Source organism: Camelus dromedarius, chromosome 35 (genome assembly GCF_036321535.1).
Source record: "Camelus dromedarius isolate mCamDro1 chromosome 35, mCamDro1.pat, whole genome shotgun sequence".
Taxonomy (NCBI): Eukaryota; Metazoa; Chordata; class Mammalia; order Artiodactyla; family Camelidae; genus Camelus; species Camelus dromedarius.
The window spans coordinates 4,070,656-4,090,121 of record NC_087470.1 but is presented as its reverse complement, the minus strand read 5'-3'; positions in this window follow the sequence as shown (position 1 = coordinate 4,090,121).

Here is a 19,466-nt window from a genome sequence, read left to right as displayed (position 1 = left end):
AACATCAAACCGGCACTAGGAAACAGACTGAGAATGCAGAGAAAAAGTGTCTCCTGCAACCCGTTCCCATGGTGCTAGATGAACGAACGTCTCTCCACTTGCTCAGTTCTGAGAGATAATTGTGTGTGAAAGCCGTACTTCACCTATCTTGTTGGGAACACAAAGTTTCTTTTCAGTTGCAAACTCCATTCCATACATATATATGGGGAAGTAGTAGCTCCAAATCTTTTTTACAGTGAAAACTGAAGGAACTTCAAACAGGCACTAGGAAACAAACTGAGAAAGCAGAGAAAAAGTGTCTCCTGCAACCCGTTCCCATGGTGCTAGATGAACGAACGTCTCTCCCCTTGCTCAGTTCTGAGAGATAAGTGTGTGTGAAAGCCGTCCTTCACCTAGCTTGTGGGAACACAAAGTTTCTTTTCAGTTGCAACCTCCAATCCATACATATATATGGGGAGGTACTAGCTCCAACTCGGTTTTACCATGAAAACTGCAGGAACTTCAAAACGGCACTAGGAAACAGACTTAGAAAGCAGAGAAAAAGTGTCTCCTGCAACCCGTTCCCTTGGTGCTAGATGAACGAACGTGTCTCCACTTGCTCAGTTCTGAGAGATAAGTGTGTGTGAAAGCCGTCCTTCACCTAGCTTGTGGGAACACAAACTTTCTTTTCAGTTGCAATCTCCATTCCATACATATATATGGGGAGGTACTAGCTCCAACTCTGTTTGACAGTGAAAACTGCAGGGACTTCAAACCGGCACTAGGAAACAGACTGTGAAAGCAGAGAAAAAGTGTCTCCTGCAACCCGTTCCCTTGGTGCTAGATGAACGAACGTCTCTCCACTTGCTCAGTTCCGAGAGATAAGTGTGTGTGAAAGCCGTCCTTCACCTAGCTTGTTGGGAACACAAAGTTTCTTTTCAGTTGCAAACTCCATTCCATACATATATATGGGGAGGTACTAGCTCCAACTCGTTTTGACAGTGAAAACTGCAGGAACATCAAACCGGCACTAGGAAACAGACTGAGAAATCAGAGAAAATGTGTCCCCTGCAACCCGTTCCCTTGGTGCTAGATGAACGAACGTCTCTCCACTTGCTCAGTTCTGAGAGATAATTGTGTGTGAAAGCCGTACTTCACCTAGCTTGTTGGGAACACAAAGTTTCTTTTCAGTTGCAAACTCCATTCCATACATATATATGGGGAAGTAGTAGCTCCAAATCTTTTTTACAGTGAAAACTGAAGGAACTTCAAACAGGCACTAGGAAACAGACTGAGAAAGCAGAGAAAAAGTGTCTCCTGCAACCCGTTCCCATGGTGCTAGATGAACGAACGTCTCTCCCCTTGCTCAGTTCTGAGAGATAAGTGTGTGTGAAAGCCGTCCTTCACCTAGCTTGTGGGAACACAAAGTTTCTTTTCAGTTGCAACCTCCAATCCATACATATATATGGGGAGGTACTAGCTCCAACTCGGTTTTACCATGAAAACTGCAGGAACTTCAAACCGGCACTAGGAAACAGACTTAGAAAGCAGAGAAAAAGTGTCTCCTGCAACCCGTTCCCTTGGTGCTAGATGAACGAACGTGTCTCCACTTGCTCAGTTCTGAGAGAAAAGTGTGTGTGAAAGCCGTCCTTCACCTAGCTTGTGGGAACACAAAGTTTCTTTTCAGTAGCAATCTCCATTCCATACATATATATGGGGAGGTACTAGCTCCAACTCGGTTTTACAGTGAAAACTGCAGGAACTTCAAACCGGCACTAGGAAACAGACTGTGAAAGCAGAGAAAAAGTGTCTCCTGCAACCCGTTCCCTTGGTGCTAGATGAACGAACGTGTCTCCACTTTCTCAGTTCTGAGAGATAAGTGTGTGTGAAAGCCGTCCTTCAACTAGCTTGTTGTTAACACAAAGTTTCTTTTCAGTTGCAAACTCCATTCCATACATATATGAGGGGAGGTACTAGCTCCAACTCTGTTTTACAGTGAAAACTTTACTAACTTCAAACCGGCACTAGGAAACAGACTGATAAAGCAGAGAACAAGTGTCTCCTGCAACCCGTTCCCATGGTGCTAGATGAACGAACGTCTCTCCACTTGCTCAGTTCTGAGAGATAAGTGTGTGTGAAAGCCGTCCTTCACCTAGCTTGTGGGAACACAAAGTTTCTTTTCAGTTGCAAACTCCATTCCATACATATATATGGGGAGGTACTAGCTCCAACTCGGTTTGACAGTGAAAACTGCAGGAACTTCAAACCGACACTAGGAAACAGACTGAGAAAGCAGAGAAAAAGTGTCTCCTGCAACCCGTTAACTTTGTGCTAGATGAACGAACGTGTCTCCACTTTCTCAGTTCTGAGAGATATGTGTGTGTGAAAGCCGTCCTTCAACTAGCTTGTTGGGAACACAAAGTATCTTTTCAGTTGCAAGCTCCATTCCATACATATATATGGGGAGGTACTAGCTCCAACTCGGTTTGACAGTGAAAACTGCAGGGACTTCAAACCGGCACTAGGAAACAGACTGTGAAAGCAGAGAAAAAGTGTCTCCTGCAACCCGTTCCCTTGGTGCTAGATGAACGAACGTCTCTCCACTTGCTCAGTTCCGAGAGATAAGTGTGTGTGAAAGCCGTCCTTCACCTAGCTTGTTGGGAACACAAAGTTTCTTTTCAGTTGCAAACTCCATTCCATACATATATATGGGGAGGTACTAGCTCCAACTCGTTTTGACAGTGAAAACTGCAGGAACATCAAACCGGCACTAGGAAACAGACTGAGAAATCAGAGAAAATGTGTCCCCTGCAACCCGTTCCCTTGGTGCTAGATGAACGAACGTCTCTCCACTTGCTCAGTTCTGAGAGGTAAGTGTGTGTGAAAGCCGTCCTTCACCTAGCTTGTTGGGAACACAAAGTATCTTTTCAGTTGCAAACTCCATTCCATACATATATATGGGGAGGTACTAGCTCCAACTAGGTTTGACAGTGAAAACTGCAGGAACTTACAAACCGGCACTAGGAAACAGACTGAGAATGCAGAGAAAAAGTGTCTCCTTCAACCCTTTCCCATGGTGCTAGATGAACGAACGTCTCTCCACTTGCTCAGTTCTGAGAGGTAAGTGTGTGTGAAAGCCGTCCTTCACCTAGCTAGTTGGGAACACAAAGTTTCTTTTCAGTTGCAAACTCCATTCCATACATATATATGGGGAGGTACTAGCTCCAACTCGGTTTGACAGTGAAAACTGCAGGAACTTCTAACCGGCACTAGGAAACAGACTGAGAAAGCAGAGAAAAAGTGTCTCCTGCAACCCGTTCCCCTGGGGCTAGATGAACGAACGTCTCTCCACTTTCTCAGTTCTGAGAGATATGTGTGTGTGAAAGCCGTCCTTCACCTAGCTTGTTGGGAACACAAAGTATCTTTTCAGTTGCAAACTCCATTCCATACATATATATGGGTAGGTACTATCTCCAACTCGGTTTTACAGTGAAAACTGCAGGAACTTCAAACCGGCACTAGGAAACAGACTGAGAAAGCAGAGAAAAAGGGTCTCCTGCAACCCGTTCCCTTGGTGCTAGATGAACGAAAGTCTCTCCACTTGCTCAGTTCTGAGAGATAAGTGTGTGTGAAAGCCGTCCTTCACCTAGCTTGTTGGGAACACAAAGTTTCTTTTCAGTTGCAAACTCCATTCCATACATATATATGGGGAAGTACTAGCTCCAACTCGGTTTGACAGTGAAAACTGCAGGAACTTCAAACCGGCACTAGGAAACAGACTGAGAATGCAGAGAAAAAGTGTCCCCTGCAACCCGTTCCCATGGTGCTAGATGAACGAAAGTCTCTCCACTTGCTCAGTTCTGAGAGATAAGTGTGTGTGAAAGCCGTCCTTCACCTAGCTTGTTGGGAACACAAAGTTTCTTTTCAGTTGCAAACTCCATTCCATACATATATATGGGGAAGTACTAGCTCCAACTCGGTTTGACAGTGAAAACTGCAGGAACTTCAAACCGGCACTAGGAAACAGACTGAGAATGCAGAGAAAAAGTGTCTCCTGCAACCCGTTCCCATGGTGCTAGATGAACGAACGTCTCTCCACTTGCTCAGTTCTGAGAGGTAAGTGTGTGTGAAAGCCGTCCTTCACCTAGCTAGTTGGGAACACAAAGTTTCTTTTCAGTTGCAAACTCCATTCCATACATATATATGGGTAGGTACTAGCTCCAACTCGGTTTGACAGTGAAAACTGCAGGAACTTCAAACCGGCACTAGGAAACAGACTGAAAAAGCAGAGAAATAGTGTCTCCTGCAACCCGTTCCCATGGTGCTAGATGAACGAACGTCTCTCCACTTGCTCAGTTCTGAGAGATAATTGTGTGTGAAAGCCGTACTTCACCTAGCTTGTTGGGAACCAAAGTTTCTTTTCAGTTGCAAACTCCACTCCATACATATATATGGGGAGGTTGTAGCTCCAAATCTTTTTTACAGTGAAAATTGCAGGAACTTCAAACCGGCACTAGGAAACAGACTGAGAAAGCAGAGAAAAAGTGTCTCCTGCAACCAGTTCCCATGGTGCTAGATGAACGAACGTGTCTCCACTTGCTCAGTTCTGAGAGATAAGTGTGTGTGAAAGCCGTCCCTCACCTAGCTTGTGGGAACACAAAGTTTCTTTTCATTTGCAATCTCCATTCCATACATATATATGGGGAGGTACTAGCTCCAACTCGGTTTTACAGTGAAAACTGCAGGAACTTCAAACCGGCACTAGGAAACAGACTGTGAAAGCAGAGAAAAAGTGTCTCCTGCAACCCGTTCAATTGGTGCTAGATGAACGAACGTCTCTCCACTTGCTCAGTTCCGAGAGAAAAGTGTGTGTGAAAGCCGTCCTTCACCTAGCTTGTTGGGAACACAAAGTTTCTTTTTAGTTGCAAACTCCATTCCATACATATATATGGGGAGGTACTAGCTCCAACTCGTTTTGACAGTGAAAACTGCAGGAACATCAAACCGGCACTAGGAAACAGACTGAGAAATCAGAGAAAATGTGTCCCCTGCAACCCGTTCCCATGGTGCTAGATGAACGAACGTCTCTCCACTTGCTCAGTTCTGAGAGGTAAGTGTGTGTGAAAGCCGTCCTTCACCTAGCTAGTTGGGAACACAAAGTTTCTTTTCAGTAGCAAACTCCATTCCATACATATATATGGGGAGGTACTAGCTCCAACTCGGTTTGACAGTGAAAACTGCAGGAACTTCAAACCGGCACTAGGAAACAGACTGAGAAAGCAGAGAAAAAGTGTCTCCTGCAACCCGTTCCCCTGGGGCTAGATGAACGAACGTCTCTCCACTTTCTCAGTTCTGAGAGATATGTGTGTGTGAAAGCCGTCCTTCACCTAGCTTGTTGGGAACACAAAGTATCTTTTCAGTTGCAAACTCCATTCCATACATATATATGGGTAGGTACTATCTCCAACTCGGTTTTACAGTGAAAACTGCAGGAACTTCAAACCGGCACTAGGAAACAGACTGAGAAAGCAGAGAACAAGTGTCTCCTGCAACCCGTTCCCTTGGTGCTAGATGAACGAACGTCTCTCCACTTGCTCAGTTCTGAGAGATAAGTGTGTGTGAAAGCCGTCCTTCACCTAGCTTGATGGGAACACAAAGTTTCTTTTCAGTTGCAAACTCCATTCCATACATATATATGGGGAGGTACAAGCTCCAACTCCGTTTTACAGTGAAAACTGCAGGAACTTCAAACCGGCACTAGGAAACAGACTGAGAAAGCAGAGAAAAAGTGTCTCCTGCAACCCGTTCCCATGGTGCTAGATGAACGAACGTCTCTCCACTTGCTCAGTTCCGAGAGATAAGTGTGTGTGAAAGCCTCCCTTCACCTAGCTTGTTGGGAACACAAAGTTTCTTTTCAGTTGCAAACTCCATTCCATACATATATATGGGGAGGTACTAGCTCCAACTCGTTTTGACAGTGAAAACTGCAGGAACTTCAAACCGGCACTAGGAAACAGACTGAGAAAGCAGAGAAAAAGTGTCCCCTGCAACCCGTTCCCATGGTGCTAGATGAACGAAAGTCTCTCCACTTGCTCAGTTCTGAGAGATAAGTGTGTGTGAAAGCCGTCCTTCACATAGGTTGTTGGGAACACAAAGTTTCTTTTCAGTTGCAAACTCCATTCCATACATATATATGGGGAAGTACTAGCTCCAACTCGGTTTGACAGTGAAAACTGCAGGAACTACAAACCGGCACTAGGAAACAGACTGAGAATGCAGAGAAAAAGTGTCTCCTGCAACCCGTTCCCATGGTGCTAGATGAACGAACGTCTCTCCACTTGCTCAGTTCTGAGGGGTAAGTGTGTGTGAAAGCCGTCCTTCACCTAGCTAGTTGGGAACACAAAGTTTCTTTTCAGTTGCAAACTCCATTCCATACATATATATGGGGAGGTACTAGCTCCAACTCGGTTTGACAGTGAAAACTGCAGGAACTTCAAACCGGCACTAGGAAACAGACTGAGAAAGCAGAGAAATAGTGTCTCCTGCAACCCGTTCCCTTGGTGCTAGATGAACGAACGTGTCTCCACTTGCTCAGTTCTGAGAGATAAGTGTGTGTGAAAGCCGTCCCTCACCTAGCTTGTGGGAACACAAAGTTTCTTTTCAGTTCCAAACTCCATTCCATACATATATATGGGGAGGTACTAGCTCCAACTCGGTTTTACAGTGAAAACTGCAGGAACTTCAAACCGGCACTAGGAAACAGACTGTGAAAGCAGAGAAAAAGTGTCTCCTGCAACCCGTTCCCTTGGTGCTAGATGAACGAACGTCTCTCCACTTGCTCAGTTCCGAGAGATAAGTGTGTGTGAAAGCCGTCCTTCACCTAGCTTGTTGGGAACACAAAGTTTCTTTTCAGTTGCAAACTCCATTCCATACATATATATGGGGAGGTACTAGCTCCAACTCATTTTGACAGTGAAAACTGCAGGAACATCAAACCGGCACTAGAAAACAGACTGAGAAATCAGAGAAAATGTGTCCCCTGCAACCCGTTCCCATGGTGCTAGATGAACGAACGTCTCTCCACTTGCTCAGTTCTGAGAGGTAAGTGTGTGTGAAAGCCGTCCTTCACCTAGCTAGTTGGGAACACAATGTTTCTTTTCAGTTGCAAACTCCATTCCATACATATATATGGGGAGGTACTAGCTCCAACTCGGTTTGACAGTGAAAACTGCAGGAACTTCAAACCGACACTAGGAAACAGACTGAGAAAGCAGAGAAATAGTGTCTCCTGCAACCCGTTCCCATGGTGCTAGATGAACGAACGTCTCTCCACTTGCTCAGTTCTGAGAGATAATTGTGTGTGAAAGCCGTACTTCACCTAGCTTGTTGGGAACACAAAGTTTCTTTTCAGTTGCAATCTCCACTCCATACATATATATAGGGAGGTTGTAGCTCCAAATCTTTTTTACAGTGAAAACTGCAGGAACTTCAAACCGGCACTAGGAAACAGACTGAGAAAGCAGAGAAAAAGTGTCTCCTGCAACCAGTTCCCATGGTGCTAGATGAACGAACGTCTCTCCACTTGCTCAGTTCTGAGAGATAAGTGTGTGTGAAAGCCGGCCTTCACCTAGCTTGTTGGGAACACAAACTTTCTTTTCAGTTGCAAACTCCATTCCATACATATATATGGGGAGGTACTAGCTCCAACTCGGTTTTACAGTGAAAACTGCAGGAACTTCAAACCGGCACTAGGAAACAGACTTAGAAAGCAGAGAAAAAGTGTCTCCTGCAACCCGTTCCCTTGGTGCTAGATGAACGAACGTGTCTCCACTTGCTCAGTTCTGAGAGATAAGTGTGTGTGAAAGCCGTCCCTCACCTAGCTTGTGGGAACACAAAGTTTGTTTTCATTTGCAATCTCCATTCCATACATATATATGGGGAGGTACTAGCTCCAACTCGGTTTTACAGTGAAAACTGCAGGAACTTCAAACCGGCACTAGGAAACAGACTGTGAAAGCAGAGAAAAAGTGTCTCCTGCAACCCGTTCCCTTGGTGCTAGATGAACGAACGTCTCTCCACTTGCTCAGTTCCGAGAGATAAGTGTGTGTGAAAGCCGTCCTTCACCTAGCTTGTTGGGAACACAAAGTTTCTTTTCAGTTGCAAACTCCATTCCATACATATATATGGGGAGGTACTAGCTCCAACTCGTTTTGACAGTGAAAACTTCAGGAACATCAAACCGGCACTAGGGAACAGACTGAGAAATCAGAGAAAATGTGTCCCCTGCAACCCGTTTTCATGGTGCTAGATGAACGAACGTCTCTCTACTTGCTCAGTTCTGAGAGATAAGTGTGTGTGAAAGCCGTCCTTCACCTAGCTTGTTGGGAACACAAAGTTTCTTTTCAGTTGCAAACTCCATTCCATAAATATATATGTGGAGGTACTAGCTCCAACTCGGTTTGACAGTGAAAACTGCAGGAACTTCAAACCGACACTAGGAAACAGACTGAGAAAGCAGAGAAAAAGTGTCTCCTGCAACCCGTTCCCTTGGTACTAGATGAACGAACGTCTCTCCACTTGCTCAGTTCTGAGAGGTAAGTGTGTGTGAAAGCCGTCCTTCAACTAGCTTGTTGGGAACACAAAGTTTCTTTTCAGTTGCAAACTCCATTCCATACATATATATGGGGAGGTACTAGCTCCAACTCGGTTTGACAGTGAAAACTGCAGGAACTTCAAACCGGCACTGGGAAACACACTGAGAAAGCAGAGAAAAAGTGTCCCCTGCAACCCGTTCCCCTGGGGCTAGATGAACGAACGTCTCTCCACTTGCTCAGTTCTGAGAGATATGTGTGTGTGAAAGCCGTCCTTCACCTAGCTTGTTGGGAACACAAAGTATCTTTTCAGTTGCAAACTCCATTCCATAAATATATATGTGGAGGTACTAGCTCCAACTCGGTTTGACAGTGAAAACTGCAGGAACTTCAAACCGACACTAGGAAACAGACTGAGAAAGCAGAGAAAAAGTGTCTCCTGCAACCCGTTCCCTTGGTGCTAGATGAACGAACGTCTCTCCACTTGCTCAGTTCTGAGAGGTAAGTGTGTGTGAAAGCCGTCCTTCACCTAGCTTGTTGGGAACACAAAGTATCTTTTCAGTTGCAAACTCCATTCCATACATATATATGGGGAGGTACTAGCTCCAACTCGGTTTGACAGTGAAAACTGCAGGAACTTCAAACCGGCACTAGGAAACAGACTGAGAATGCAGAGAAAAAGTGTCTCCTTCAACCCTTTCCCATGGTGCTAGATGAACGAACGTCTCTCCACTTGCTCAGTTCTGAGAGGTAAGTGTGTGTGAAAGCCGTCCTTCACCTAGCTAGTTGGGAACACAAAGTTTCTTTTCAGTTGCAAACTCCATTCCATACATATATATGGGGAGGTACTAGCTCCAACTCGGTTTGACAGTGAAAACTGCAGGAACTTCAAACCGGCACTAGGAAACAGACTGAGAAAGCAGAGAAATGTGTCTCCTGCAACCCGTTCCCCAGGGGCTAGATGAACGAACGTCTCTCCACTTTCTCAGTTCTGAGAGATATGTGTGTGTGAAAGCCGTCCTTCACCTAGCTTGTTGGGAACACAAAGTATCTTTTCAGTTGCAAACTCCATTCCATACATATATATGGGTAGGTACTATCTCCAACTCGGTTTTACAGTGAAAACTGCAGGAACTTCAAACCGGCACTAGGAAACAGACTGAGAAAGCAGAGAAAAAGGGTCTCCTGCAACCCGTTCCCTTGGTGCTAGATGAACGAACGTCTCTCCACTTGCTCAGTTCTGAGAGATAAGTGTGTGTGAAAGCCGTCCTTCACCTAGCTTGTTGGGAACACAAAGTTTCTTTTCAGTTGCAAACTCCATTCCATACATATATATGGGGAGGTACTAGCTCCAACTCGGTTTGACAGTGAAAACTGCAGGAACTTCAAACCGGCACTAGGAAACAGACTGAGAATGCAGAGAAAAAGTGTCTCCTGCAACCCGTTCCCATGGTGCTAGATGAACGAACGTCTCTCCACTTGCTCAGTTCTGAGAGGTAAGTGTGTGTTAAAGCCGTCCTTCACCTAGCTAGTTGGGAACACAAAGTTTCTTTTCAGTTGCAAACTCCATTCCATACATATATATGGGGAGGTACTAGCTCCAACTCGGTTTGACAGTGAAAACTGCAGGAACTTCAAACCGGCACTAGGAAACAGACTGAGAAAGCAGAGAAAAAGTGTCTCCTGCAACCCGTTCCCCTGGGGCTAGATGAACGAACGTCTCTCCACTTTCTCAGTTCTGAGAGATATGTGTGTGTGAAAGCCGTCCTTCACCTAGCTTGTTGGGAACACAAAGTATCTTTTCAGTTGCAAACTCCATTCCATACATATATATGGGTAGGTACTATCTCCAACTCGGTTTTACAGTGAAAACTGCAGGAACTTCAAACCGGCACTAGGAAACAGACTGGGAAAGCAGAGAAAAAGGGTCTCCTGCAACCCGTTCCCTTGGTGCTAGATGAACGAACGTCTCTCCACTTGCTCAGTTCTGAGAGATAAGTGTGTGTGAAAGCCGTCCTTCACCTAGCTTGTTGGGAACACAAAGTTTCTTTTCAGTTGCAAACTCCATTCCATACTTATATATGGGGAGGTACTAGCTCCAACTCCGTTTTACAGTGAAAACTGCAGGAACTTCAAACCGGCACTAGGAAACAGACTGAGAAAGCAGAGAAAAAGTGTCTCCTGCAACCCGTTCCCATGGTGCTAGATGAACGAACGTCTCTCCACTTGCTCAGTTCCGAGAGATAAGTGTGTGTGAAAGCCGTCCTTCACCTAGCTTGTTGGGAACACAAAGTTTCTTTTCAGTTGCAAACTCCATTCCATACATATATATGGGGAGGTAGTAGCTCCAACTCGGTTTGACAGTGAAAACTGCAGGAACTTCAAACCGGCACTAGGAAACAGACTGAGAAAGCAGAGAAAAAGTGTCCCCTGCAACCAGTTCCCCTGGGGCTAGATGAACGAACGTCTCTCCACTTGCTCAGTTCTGAGAGATATGTGTGTGTGAAAGCCGTCCTTCACCTAGCTTGTTGGGAACACAAAGTATCTTTTCAGTTGCAAACTCCATTCCATACATATATATGGGGAGGTACTAGCTCCAACTCCGTTTTACAGTGAAAACTGTAGGAACTTCAAACCGGCACTAGGAAACAGACTGAGAAAGCAGAGAAAAAGTGTCTCCTGCAACCCGTTCCCATGGTGCTAGATGAACGAACGTCTCTCCACTTGCTCAGTTCCGAGAGATAAGTGTGTGTGAAAGCCTCCCTTCACCTAGCTTGTTGGGAACACAAAGTTTCTTTTCAGTTGCAAACTCCATTCCATACATATATATGGGGAGGTACTAGCTCCAACTCGTTTTGACAGTGAAAACTGCAGGAACTTCAAACAGGCACTAGGAAACAGACTGAGAAATCAGAGAAAAAGAGTCCCCTGCAACCCGTTCCCATGGTGCTAGATGAACGAAAGTCTCTCCACTTGCTCAGTTCTGAGATATAAGTGTGTGTGAAAGCCGTCCTTCACATAGCTTGTTGGGAACACAAAGTTTCTTTTCATTTGCAAACTCCATTCCATACATATATATGGGGAGGTACTAGCTCCAACTCGGTTTGACAGTGAAAACTGCAGGAACTTCAAACCGGCACTAGGAAACAGACTGAGAAAGCAGAGAAAAAGTGTTTCCTGCAACCCGTTCCCATGGTGCTAGATGAACGAACGTCTCTCCACTTGGTCAGTTCTGAGAGATAAGTGTGTGTGAAAGCCGTCCTTCACCTAGCTTGTGGGAACACAAAGTTTCTTTTCAGTTGCAAACTCCATTCCATACATATATATGGGGAGGTACTAGCTCCAACTCGTTTTGACAGTGAAAACTGCAGGAACTTCAAACCGGCACTAGGAAACAGACTGAGAATGCAGAGAAAAAGTGTCTCCTGCAACCCGTTCCCATGGTGCTAGATGAACGAACGTCTCTCCACTTGCTCAGTTCTGAGAGGTAAGTGTGTGTGAAAGCCGTCCTTCACCTAGCTAGTTGGGAACACAAAGTTTCTTTTCAGTTGCAAACTCCATTCCTACATATATATGGGGAGGTACTAGCTCCAACTCGGTTTGACAGTGAAAACTGCAGGAACTTCAAACCGGCACTAGGAAACAGACTGAGAAAGCAGAGAAAAAGTGTCTCCTGCAACCAGTTCCCATGGTGCTAGATGAACGAACGTCTCTCCACTTGCTCAGTTCTGAGAGATAATTGTGTGTGAAAGCCGTACTTCACCTAGCTTGTTGGGAACACAAAGTTTCTTTTCAGTTGCAAACTCCATTCCATACATATATATGGGGAGGTAGTAGCTCCAAATCTTTTTTACAGTGAAAACTGCAGGAACTTCAAACCGGCACTAGGAAACAGACTGAGAAAGCAGAGAAAAAGTGTCTCCTGCAACCCGTTCCCATGGTGCTAGATGAACGAACGTCTCTCCACTTGCTCAGTTCTGAGAGATAAGTGTGTGTGAAAGCCGTCCTTCACCTAGCTTGTGGGAACACAAAGTTTCTTTTCAGTTGCAAAGTCCATTCCATACATATATATGGGGAGGTACTAGCTCCAACTCGGTTTTACAGTGAAAACTGCAGGAACTTCAAACCGGCACTAGGAAACAGACTGTGAAAGCAGAGAAAAAGTGTCTCCTGCAACCCGTTCCCTTGGTGCTAGATGAACGAACGTGTCTCCACTTGCTCAGTTCTGAGAGATAAGTGTGTGTGAAAGCCGTCCTTCACATAGCTTGTGGGAACACAAAGTTTCTTTTCAGTTGCAATCTCCATTCCATACATATATATGGGGAGGTACTAGCTCCAACTCGGTTTTACAGTGAAAACTGCAGGAACTTCAAACCGGCACTAGGAAACAGACTGTGAAAGCAGAGAAAAAGTGTCTCCTGCAACCCGTTCCCTTGGTGCTAGATGAACGAACGTCTCTCCACTTGCTCAGTTCTGAGAGATAAGTGTGTGTGAAAGCCGTCCTTCACCTAGCTTGTTGGGAACACAAAGTTTCTTTTCAGTTGCAAACTCCATTCCATACATATATATGGGGAGGTACTAGCTCCATCTCGTTTTGACAGTGAAAACTGCAGGAACATCAAACCGGCACTAGGAAACAGACTGAGAAAGCAGAGAAAAAGTGTCTCCTGCAACCCGTTCCCTTGGTGCTAGATGAACGAAAGTCTCTCCACTTGCTCAGTTCTGAGAAATACGTGTGTGTGAAAGCCGTCCTTCACCTAGCTTGTTGGAAACACAAAGTTTCTTTTCAGTTGCAAACTACATTCCATACATATATATGGGTAGGTACTAGCTCCAACTCGTTTTGACAGTGAAAACTGCAGGAACTTCAAACCGGCAGTAGGAAACAGACTGAGAAAGCAGAGAAAAAGGGTCTCCTGCAACCCGTTCCCTTGGTGCTAGATGAACGAAAATGTCTCCACTTGCACAGTTCTGAGAGATAAGTGTGTGTGAAAGCCGACCTTCAACTAGCTTGTTGGGAACACAAAGTTACTTTTCAGTTGCAATCTCCATTCCATATATATATATGGGTAGTTACTAGCTCCAACTCGGTTTGACAGTGAGAACTGCAGGAACGTCAACCCGGCACTAGGAAACAGACTGAGAAAGCAGAGAAAAAGTGTCTCCTGCAACCCGATCCCTTGGTGCTAGATGAACGAACGTCTCTCCACTTGCTCAGTTCCGAGAGATAAGTGTGTGTGAAAGCCGCCCTTCACCTAGCTTGTTGGGAACACAAACTTTCTTTTCAGTTGCAAACTCCACTCCATACTTATATATGGGGAGGTACGAGCTCCAAATCTGTTTTACAGTGAAAATTGCAGGAACTTCAAAACGGCACTAGGAAACAGACTGAGAATCCAGAGTACAATTTCTCCTGCAACAAGTTACATTTGTGCTAGATGAACGAACGTTTCTCCACATGCTCAGTTCTGAGAGATATGTGTGTGTGAATGTCGTCCTTCACACAGTTTGTTGGGAAGAGAAAGTTTCTTTTAACTTTCAAACTACACTCCATACTTATATATGGGGAGGTACGTGCTCCAACTAGGTTTTACAGTGAAAACTATAGGAACATCAAACGAGCACTAGGAAACAGACTGAGAAACCATATTAAAAGTTTCTCCTGCAACCCGTTCAATTTGTGCTAGATGAACGAACGTCTCCCCACATGCTCAGTTCTGAGAGATAAGTGTGTGTGAAAGCCGCCCTTCACCTAGTTTGTTGGGAACACAAAGTTTCTTTTCAGTTGCACACTCCATTCCATACATATATATGTTGAGGTACATGCTACAACTCGTTTTTACAGTGAAAACTGCAGGAACTTCAAACCGGCACTAGGAAACAGACTGAGAAAGCAGAGAAAAATTGTCTCCTGCAACCCGTTCCCTTTGTGCTAGATGAACGAACGTCTCTCCACTTGCTCAATTCTGAGAGATAAGTGTGTGTGAAAGCCATCCTTCACCTAGATTGTTGGGAACACAAAGTTTCTTTTCAGTTGCAAACTCCATTCCATACATATATATGGGGAGATACTAGCTCCAACTCGGTTTTACAGTGAAAACTGCAGGAACTTCAAACCGGCACTAGGAAACAGACTGAGAAAGCAGAGAAAATGTGTCTCCTGCAACCCGTTCCCTTGGTGCTAGATGAACGAACGTCTCTCCACTATCTCAGTTCTGAGATATAAGTGTGTGTGAAAGCCGTCCTTCAACTAGCTTGTTGGGAACACAAAGTTTCTTTTCAGTTGCAAACTCCATTCCATACATATATATGGGTAGGTACAAGCTCCAAATCGGTTTTACAGTGAAAACTGTATTAACTTCAAACCGGCACTAGGAAACAGACTGAGAAAGCAGAGAAAAAGTGACTCCTACAACCCGATCCCTTAGTGATAGATGAACGAACGTCTCTCCACTTGCTCAGTTCTGAGAGATAAGTGTGTGTGAAAGCCGTCCTTCACCTAGCTTGTTGGGAACACAAAGTTTCTTTTCAGTTGCAAACTCCATTCCATACATATATATGGGGAGGTACTAGCTCCAACTCGTTTTGACAGTGAAAACTGCAGGAACTTCAAACAGGCACTAGGAAACAGACTGAGAAATCAGAGAAAAAGAGTCCCCTGCAACCCGTTCCCATGGTGCTAGATGAACGAAAGTCTCTCCACTTGCTCAGTTCTGAGATATAAGTGCGTGTGAAAGCCGTCCTTCACATAGCTTGTTGGGAACACAAAGTTTCTTTTCAGTTGCAAACTCCATTCCATACATATATATGGGGAGGTACTAGCTCCAACTCGGTTTGACAGTGAAAACTGCAGGAACTTCAAACCGGCACTAGGAAACAGACTGAGAAAGCAGAGAAAAAGTGTTTCCTGCAACCCGTTCCCATGGTGCTAGATGAACGAACGTCTCTCCACTTGCTCAGTTCTGAGAGATAAGTGTGTGTGAAAGCCGTCCTTCACCTAGCTTGTGGGAACACAAAGTTTCTTTTCAGTTGCAAACTCCATTCCATACATATATATGGGGAGGTACTAGCTCCAACTCGTTTTGACAGTGAAAACTGCAGGAACTTCAAACCGGCACTAGGAAACAGACTGAGAATGCAGAGAAAAAGTGTCTCCTGCAACCCGTTCCCATGGTGCTAGATGAACGAACGTCTCTCCACTTGCTCAGTTCTGAGAGGTAAGTGTGTGTGAAAGCCGTCCTTCACCTAGCTAGTTGGGAACACAAAGTTTCTTTTCAGTTGCAAACTCCATTCCTACATATATATGGGGAGGTACTAGCTCCAACTCGGTTTGACAGTGAAAACTGCAGGAACTTCAAACCGGCACTAGGAAACAGACTGAGAAAGCAGAGAAAAAGTGTCTCCTGCAACCAGTTCCCATGGTGCTAGATGAACGAACGTCTCTCCACTTGCTCAGTTCTGAGAGATAATTGTGTGTGAAAGCCGTACTTCACCTATCTTGTTGGGAACACAAAGTTTCTTTTCAGTTGCAAACTCCATTCCATACATATATATGGGGAGGTAGTAGCTCCAAATCTTTTTTACAGTGAAAACTGCAGGAACTTCAAACCGGCACTAGGAAACAGACTGAGAAAGCAGAGAAAAAGTGTCTCCTGCAACCCGTTCCCATGGTGCTAGATGAACGAACGTCTCTCCACTTGCTCAGTTCTGAGAGATAAGTGTGTGTGAAAGCCGTCCTTCACCTAGCTTGTGGGAACACAAAGTTTCTTTTCAGTTGCAAAGTCCATTCCATACATATATATGGGGAGGTACTAGCTCCAACTCGGTTTTACAGTGAAAACTGCAGGAACTTCAAACCGGCACTAGGAAACAGACTTAGAAAGCAGAGAAAAAGTGTCTCCTGCAACCCGTTCCCTTGGTGCTAGATGAACGAACGTGTCTCCACTTGCTCAGTTCTGAGAGATAAGTGTGTGTGAAAGCCGTCCTTCACATAGCTTGTGGGAACACAAAGTTTCTTTTCAGTTGCAATCTCCATTCCATACATATATATGGGGAGGTACTAGCTCCAACTCGGTTTTACAGTGAAAACTGCAGGAACTTCAAACCGGCACTAGGAAACAGACTGAGAATGCAGAGAAAAAGTGTCTCCTGCAACCCGTTCCCATGGTGCTAGATGAACGAACGTCTCTCCACTTGCTCAGTTCTGAGAGGTAAGTGTGTGTGAAAGCCGTCCTTCACCTAGCTAGTTGGGAACACAAAGTTTCTTTTCAGTTGCAAACTCCATTCCTACATATATATGGGGAGGTACTAGCTCCAACTCGGTTTGACAGTGAAAACTGCAGGAACTTCAAACCGGCACTAGGAAACAGACTGAGAAAGCAGAGAAAAAGTGTCTCCTGCAACCAGTTCCCATGGTGCTAGATGAACGAACGTCTCTCCACTTGCTCAGTTCTGAGAGATAATTGTGTGTGAAAGCCGTACTTCACCTAGCTTGTTGGGAACACAAAGTTTCTTTTCAGTTGCAAACTCCATTCCATACATATATATGGGGAGGTAGTAGCTCCAAATCTTTTTTACAGTGAAAACTGCAGGAACTTCAAACCGGCACTAGGAAACAGACTGAGAAAGCAGAGAAAAAGTGTCTCCTGCAACCCGTTCCCATGGTGCTAGATGAACGAACGTCTCTCCACTTGCTCAGTTCTGAGAGATAAGTGTGTGTGAAAGCCGTCCTTCACCTAGCTTGTGGGAACACAAAGTTTCTTTTCAGTTGCAAAGTCCATTCCATACATATATATGGGGAGGTACTAGCTCCAACTCGGTTTTACAGTGAAAACTGCAGGAACTTCAAACCGGCACTAGGAAACAGACTTAGAAAGCAGAGAAAAAGTGTCTCCTGCAACCCGTTCCCTTGGTGCTAGATGAACGAACGTGTCTCCACTTGCTCAGTTCTGAGAGATAAGTGTGTGTGAAAGCCGTCCTTCACATAGCTTGTGGGAACACAAAGTTTCTTTTCAGTTGCAATCTCCATTCCATACATATATATGGGGAGGTACTAGCTCCAACTCGGTTTTACAGTGAAAACTGCAGGAACTTCAAACCGGCACTAGGAAACAGACTGTGAAAGCAGAGAAAAAGTGTCTCCTGCAACCCGTTCCCTTGGTGCTAGATGAACGAACGTCTCTCCACTTGCTCAGTTCTGAGAGATAAGTGTGTGTGAAAGCCGTCCTTCACCTAGCTTGTTGGGAACACAAAGTTTCTTTTCAGTTGCAAACTCCATTCCATACATATATATGGGGAGGTACTAGCTCCAACTCGTTTTGACAGTGAAAACTGCAGGAACATCAAACCGGCACTAGGAAACAGACTGAGAAAGCAGAGAAAAAGTGTCTCCTGCAACCCGTTCCCTTGGTGCTAGATGAACGAAAGTCTCTCCACTTGCTCAGTTCTGTGAAATACGTGTGTGTGAAAGCCGTCCTTCACCTAGCTTGTTGGAAACACAAAGTTTCTTTTCAGTTGCAAACTACATTCCATACATATATATGGGTAGGTACTAGCTCCAACTCGTTTTGACAGTGAAAACTGCAGGAACTTCAAACCGGCAGTAGGAAACAGACTGAGAAAGCAGAGAAAAAGTGTCTCCTGCAACCCGTTCCCTTGGTGCTAGATGAACGAAAATGTCTCCACTTGCACAGTTCTGAGAGATAAGTGTGTGTGAAAGCCGACCTTCACCTAGCTTGTTGGGAACACAAAGTTACTTTTCAGTTGCAATCTCCATTCCATATATATATATGGGTAGTTACTAGCTCCAACTCGGTTTGACAGTGAGAACTGCAGGAACGTCAACCCGGCACTAGGAAACAGACTGAGAAAGCAGAGAAAAAGTGTCTCCTGCAACCCGATCCCTTGGTGCTAGATGAACGAACGTCTCTCCACTTGCTCAGTTCCGAGAGATAAGTGTGTGTGAAAGCCGCCCTTCACCTAGCTTGTTGGGAACACAAACTTTCTTTTCAGTTGCAAACTCCACTCCATACTTATATATGGGGAGGTACGAGCTCCAAATCTGTTTTACAGTGAAAATTGCAGGAACTTCAAAACGGCACTAGGAAACAGACTGAGAATCCAGAGTACAATTTCTCCTGCAACAAGTTACATTTGTGCTAGATGAACGAACGTTTCTCCACATGCTCAGTTCTGAGAGATATGTGTGTGTGAATGTCGTCCTTCACACAGTTTGTTGGGAAGAGAAAGTTTCTTTTAACTTTCAAACTACACTCCATACTTATATATGGGGAGGTACGTGCTCCAACTAGGTTTTACAGTGAAAACTATAGGAACATCAAACGAGCACTAGGAAACAGACTGAGAAACCATATTAAAAGTTTCTCCTGCAACCCGTTCAATTTGTGCTAGATGAACGAACGTCTCCCCACATGCTCAGTTCTGAGAGATAAGTGTGTGTGAAAGCCGCCCTTCACCTAGTTTGTTGGGAACACAAAGTTTCTTTTCAGTTGCACACTCCATTCCATACATATATATGTTGAGGTACATGCTACAACTCGTTTTTACAGTGAAAACTGCAGGAACTTCAAACCGGCACTAGGAAACAGACTGAGAAAGCAGAGAAAAATTGTCTCCTGCAACCCGTTCAGTTTGTGCTAGATGAACGAACGTCTCTCCACTTGCTCAATTCTGAGAGATAAGTGTGTGTGAAAGCCATCCTTCACCTAGATTGTTGGGAACACAAAGTTTCTTTTCAGTTGCAAACTCCATTCCATACATATATATGGGGAGATACTAGCTCCAACTCGGTTTTACAGTGAAAACTGCAGGAACTTCAAACCGGCACTAGGAAACAGACTGAGAAAGCAGAGAAAATGTGTCTCCTGCAACCCGTTC